The sequence below is a fragment of the Nylanderia fulva genome, unplaced genomic scaffold (genome assembly GCF_048542155.1).
Source record: "Nylanderia fulva isolate GAGA-0341 unplaced genomic scaffold, ASM4854215v1 Scaffold488, whole genome shotgun sequence".
Taxonomy (NCBI): Eukaryota; Metazoa; Arthropoda; class Insecta; order Hymenoptera; family Formicidae; genus Nylanderia; species Nylanderia fulva.
The window spans coordinates 58916-64599 of NW_028190574.1; the positions used below are offsets into that span (position 1 = coordinate 58916).

Below are 5684 nucleotides of genomic sequence, written 5' to 3' on the forward strand. Positions count from 1 at the left end.
GAAATTTCATCTCCCATTACCGGGGTCTCCCGACTCTCGGTAATATACTCTTCATTGCAAGACATTGGGTGCCCTAAGGTTTCAATGTATCTTACGGATTTATCTCCCATCTCTTCTTTATTTTGGAATCGCACTGAATGCCCTAGGGTTCCAGTGTGATTAGTATAATCTCCCATCTTCGTCGTTTCGTTTAGGTAATGTACGCCGTGCCCTAAGGTCTTCGTACAATACATGGATTTGTCTCCCATTTCTTCTTCAGAAAGTACCGAATGCCCTAAGGTTTCGGTCCGATTAATGTATTCTCCCATTTCTTCGTCTTCAAAAAGTACGTCGAGCCCTAAGGTCTTGGTACTCTCATTAATAGATTCGCGAGATTCAAAATCAAAAATTTCTACGGACGGAATGTCAATTTTGAAATCCTCTTCGGTGGTATTAAATACCGGTAAGTATGTTCCGTTTGAATGAGTAATGAGTGCGTCTCCGAAGAACACCTTGTCAGCGAGGGTTTGTAAGGGTAAGTATCCAGTATGTATTTCTGGATTAGAAATATGAATGCAACAAGGAGTAACAGTCCTTGCCTTGAGATGTAATTTTCCAACTTCATAGGTGATGAAAGGAATGATAATAGTGTCGTGATGAAGGCATCTATCCTTATAATTTATGATAGTGCTTCTTTCTTTCAAGAAAGCGTTTCCTGGGATCCCGTCTTGGGGAATGCAAATGGAGTCTGATATTACCTGGAACAGGGTAGGTTTGTCTAACAAGTGGATAGTTATGGAACCTAAAGTTACTATTGTTTCAGAGGAAATGCCTCGAATGGATATAATATTTTCTTTATCTAGGTTGACGTGAGGTAATACAAATTGTTGTTTGATAAGGTTTATGCCAGGGCCTGAATCAATCATGAAATTGCATTCATGTGATAAGTGTGGGGATATAAGTTTGATAGAAGGTAAGTCGTTGTATTTAAACTCTTTATCTACACTGCAGATTCGAGTGATGTTGTTGGAATTGATTGCTGTGTAAGGATCATGTTTGCAGGTTGTGTGCGTCCTGTCGGGGCTTCGTTCCGGCGGACGTCGGATTGTTCCGGAACGCTTTGGGGGTTTCCCGAATTAGCAAAAGAAGTACTAGGTTGAGCCTGATTTTGTTTGAGTGATCTTTTGTAAGCGAGTTTCCGGCATTCGCTCATGAAGTGACCGGAACTTTTGCAGTAAAGACAGATTTTAGTGGCTGGATAATTTGGTCCGGGTTGACCAGGTATCAAAGGTTTAATAAAAGGAGCGGTAGTAGAAATATTATTGTTGCGCAAATTATTAATTATTGGAGGGTTATTATCAACATTATCCACGGTTTGTCTTGCCGTCGGATAGTTCACGTCGGCACGAGGTGAAGTGTAAGCGCGATTAAAAGCAGTAGTTTTCTTTCGAAGATTTTCGGCTTCTAGGGTCTTGGATAATTGAATAGCTGAGACAATGCTTTGTTCAAAAGTATAGTGACGTTCTAATTTCACGCGGATTAATAAATCGGAAGGTAATCCGTTAATAAAACTGTTAGTAACGCTTTTTTCAATGTTATCTCTAACTTCGTCGTCGAGATGTCCACAAACATCGGCTTCTCCATCTATAATTGCCGTTCTTAATTCTTGAACGCGCGCGATGTAATCAAAGATATTTTCGTTATGTTTCATAAAAATATTTGCTAATTCTCCTCGATATTGATCGATGGATTTGTTCGGTCCAAAAATAAGTTTTAAACGTCGTGTTAGATCTCGTAGGCTATTAAATTCAACTCCCTCGATCGCGGCGTAAGCATGTCCTTGCAATTTGTTAATGATTAGTTGAACTAAATGATATTCTTGATATTCGGGAATTAGTTGAAGTGCTCTTTCGCAAATTTTCGTGAAATGGAGGACAGACATTTTATGTCCATCAAATTTGGGGATCGTGTCTATAGCATCTTTCAAACGAATAGGAGAATTTAGTTGTAAAGGAGTGGGTGGTCTTAGTGTTTCTATTTTATCATAATGTTCCTGCATATTGTTAGAATGTTCGACTATATCTATACGTCGTGATAAGCGAGTTACTTGTTCTGATAATTTTTTCATAAAGGTTAATTGTGCAGCTAATTGTTCCGAAATTCCGGTTACCGAACCGTCATCCATGTTTCTGTCTTGTTCTAAAGTCCGTTGAAATGTAAGTAAATTTTCCTCTCTATTTCGTAATGTTTCAGCTTGCGCTGTTAATTAAGCTTCTTTATCGTTTAAATTCTGTGTATAAAGATTAAGTTGACTACGGGTGAGTACTCTGTTTTCTGAATTGTCTGAATGTACAGGGGTTCTGGTAAAAGACATTTTGTTTTAAGATTTATAATTTATAAACTAACTTTATGTTAATTTTACTTATGAAAAACACCGATCGCACAGATCAATCTCCGCGACCTCTCAACGATCTCTTTTGGCCAATCCCACCGCTGCCACCAAAATTTAATGTTGCCTTCTTGTTACGTCCAATAATTCATCTGGCGATAAATTACCTTTTGCACAAGACGGTCTTCTCTCGCGTCTACCTCGGTGGACGTTTAAGAAACTGCTCTCTATTTGTTTTATGGGCAACCTGCTAGGCCGGCTATACAGAGAAGCCGAGAGCTTGAGATTCGATTGAGAGTATCGGACGGAGAAGGAAACTGACGGGTCGGGTCGATAAATAAAGATATTTTACAATTATAATGTCATTTATTTATTCATAAAACCTTTACGTCGATATAAAGTTTATTGGTCCTGACGTGGTTCGTGGGGAACTTGAAATCGAGTTATAATATTACTAAGTTCCTCTTCCGGATTGTCAGGCTGATTAAGGTAAGTAAGGAAAGAAGCGAAGTTGTCCTGAGCTCCTTCAGGGATGAAATCGCGAGTATCGTTGATTGTGAGATTAGCGGTGTCCTCGTCGAAGATGTTGAGGTCTTGCTCGTTAGGAGGTTGTAAAGAGGGGTTGTGAGATGATGCGATATGTCGGCTTGGGTCCGGAATATAATATTCGGGATCGGGTAAGAAATTGTGATTCGTATTTGATTCAGAATATGGCGGATCCGGAAATAGCGGATGAGAATAATCGATGTAAGGTGGGAGGTTATTTACGGGCGAGTAAGCGTCGGGAGAAGGGGATCGAATGATTATTCGTGTGGGAAAGATTTGGACATGTAAATTAAGGGGCCTTCTCGTTCTACGTTCACGTAGTCTATGGAGACGTTGCTCGTTACGATCAATTTGATTCCTCCTTCGGAAGGGAGAGACCATCTAACGGATGGATAAATTTATGTGAATGTGTTTTACAGAAGGGGGGATATTTATAATTTAGAATAATTGAATAAAACTCACGTTTATATCGTGATCTACTCGTTAATGAAATCGAAATGAGATGAAAGGTTAGTCTATGCTAGAATGCCCTTCACCTGTTAATTAATTACGTTTTGTGTCAATAATTATTATAATTAAACGATATCGATCTTGCAATTAAATGGTATTAAGCTAGGATTGATAATAATGTGGAAAAAGAAAAGGATTCTGAATATGTATTAATATCTATATCAAGAATATTAATACGTGTAATTTCAAACATCAATAATTAAAATCTTAAATATTGAAATAATAGTTTTTAATAATTATCAAGATCTCTGTCATTTGGTTTGGTAAAGTAATTCGTTTGGTTTGTAGAGCAGAGAGAGAGTAAGCAGGGAAGGTTAAAGAAGTACACGGTTATCCCGTGTAAATTCTGGTCCTTAAAGGCTAATGCATTCGTTCACTTTACTAAACGTGCATCTCAGAATCGTAACAACAAATTTACCTTATGACAGAGTATTGTTCTATAAGTGGTAAATAGGATAAGGTAGTGTACACTTGTCAAATGAATCGAATATCGAATAAACGACCTCAACCTATTCTCAAACTTTAAATGGGTGAGATCTCTGGCTTTCTTGAATTATGAAGTGCCAAGTGGGCCATTTTTGGTAAGCAGAACTGGCGCTGTGGAATGAACCAAACGCAGAGTTAAGGCGCCCAACTCGACGCTCATGGGATACCATGAAAGGCGTTGGTTGCTTAAGACAGCAGGACGGTGGCCATGGAAGTCGGAATCCGCTAAGGAGTGTGTAACAACTCACCTGCCGAAGCAACTAGCCCTGAAAATGGATGGCGCTGAAGCGTCGAGCCTATACTCTGCCGTCAGCGGCAAGTGGGGCGGCAACCGGGAGCGGGCGTTAGTCTTCTCTCGCGTCGTCACGAAGCCCTGACGAGTAGGAGGGTCGCGACGGTGAGCGCAGAAGGGTCTAGGCGCGAGCCTGCCTGGAGCCGCCGTCGGTGCAGATTTTGGTGGTAGTAGCAAATACTCCAGCGAGGCCCTGGAGGACTGACGTGGAGAAGGGTTTCGTGTGAACAGCCGTTGCACACGAGTCAGTCGATCCTAAGCCCTAGGAGAAATCCTATGTCAATGACGGCGTACAATATACTCGAGTGTCGAGAAATAATAATAAATATTATACGAAAGACACACGCCCGTCGGGCGAAAGGGAATCCGGTTCCTATTCCGGAACCCGGCAGCAGAACCGCATACAATTCGGACCCTCGTAAGAGTGTTCGTCGGGGTAACCCAAAATGACCTGGAGACGCCGTCGGGAGATCCGGGAAGAGTTTTCTTTTCTGTATAAGCGTTCGAGTTCCCTGGAAACCTCTAGCAGGGAGATAGGGTTTGGAACGCGAAGAGCACCGCAGTTGCGGCGGTGTCCGGATCTTCCCCTCGGACCTTGAAAATCCAGGAGAGGGCCACGTGGAGGTGTCGCGCCGGTTCGTACCCATATCCGCAGCAGGTCTCCAAGGTAAAGAGCCTCTAGTCGATAGAATAATGTAGGTAAGGGAAGTCGGCAAATTGGATCCGTAACTTCGGAATAAGGATTGGCTCTGAGGAGCGGGGCGTGTCGGGCTTGGTCGGGAAGCGGGTCTGGCTGACGTGCCGGGCCTGGGCGAGGTGAACGGTCGGCGTTCTCGCGCCGGTCCCGGGATCCGAGCTCGGTCCCGTGCCTTGGCTTCCCGCGGATCTTTCTTGCTGCGAGGCTTCCGTAGCGGCGCGAGCTGTCGTGGTCGTCCTCTTCGGCCGCCATTCAACGCTCAGCTCAGAACTGGCACGGACTAGGGGAATCCGACTGTCTAATTAAAACAAAGCATTGCGATGGCCCTCACGGGTGTTGACGCAATGTGATTTCTGCCCAGTGCTCTGAATGTCAACGTGAAGAAATTCAAGCAAGCGCGGGTAAACGGCGGGAGTAACTATGACTTTCTTGTTATGAACGGACGTGTGTCGGATCGCTCTGTGTTTGTGATGTAATTTCGATGGTTTATACTTGTCAAAGAAACCAAAATTTGTGATGGGTAAACGCAGTTAGTGATAAACTACACGTGTAGAGCGTATCCGCGTGTGGAGAGTGCGATTATTCCGCAAAAATAGTGTGTGAATTGTTTTACATGTTATATACCATATGACATTTTAAACTGCTAATTGTGACATTTAACGACAGTATTGAACGGAAACAATATTATATTCGTAATCTACGCATGTGACTTTATAGGTTAGGTTTGGTGCTTTGTTTCGTATCGATCGGTTGTGTATTGTCACGTCCGGCCGTATAAATTTTTT

The 5684-nt window shown here is 42.4% G+C and overlaps 1 pseudogene; it reads left to right on the forward strand.

Annotated features, from left to right (window-relative positions):
* Positions 1-3804: 3804 nt before the first annotated feature.
* LOC146721389 (large subunit ribosomal RNA) lies at positions 3805-4886 on the forward strand (annotated as a pseudogene).
* Positions 4887-5684: the final 798 nt, after the last annotated feature.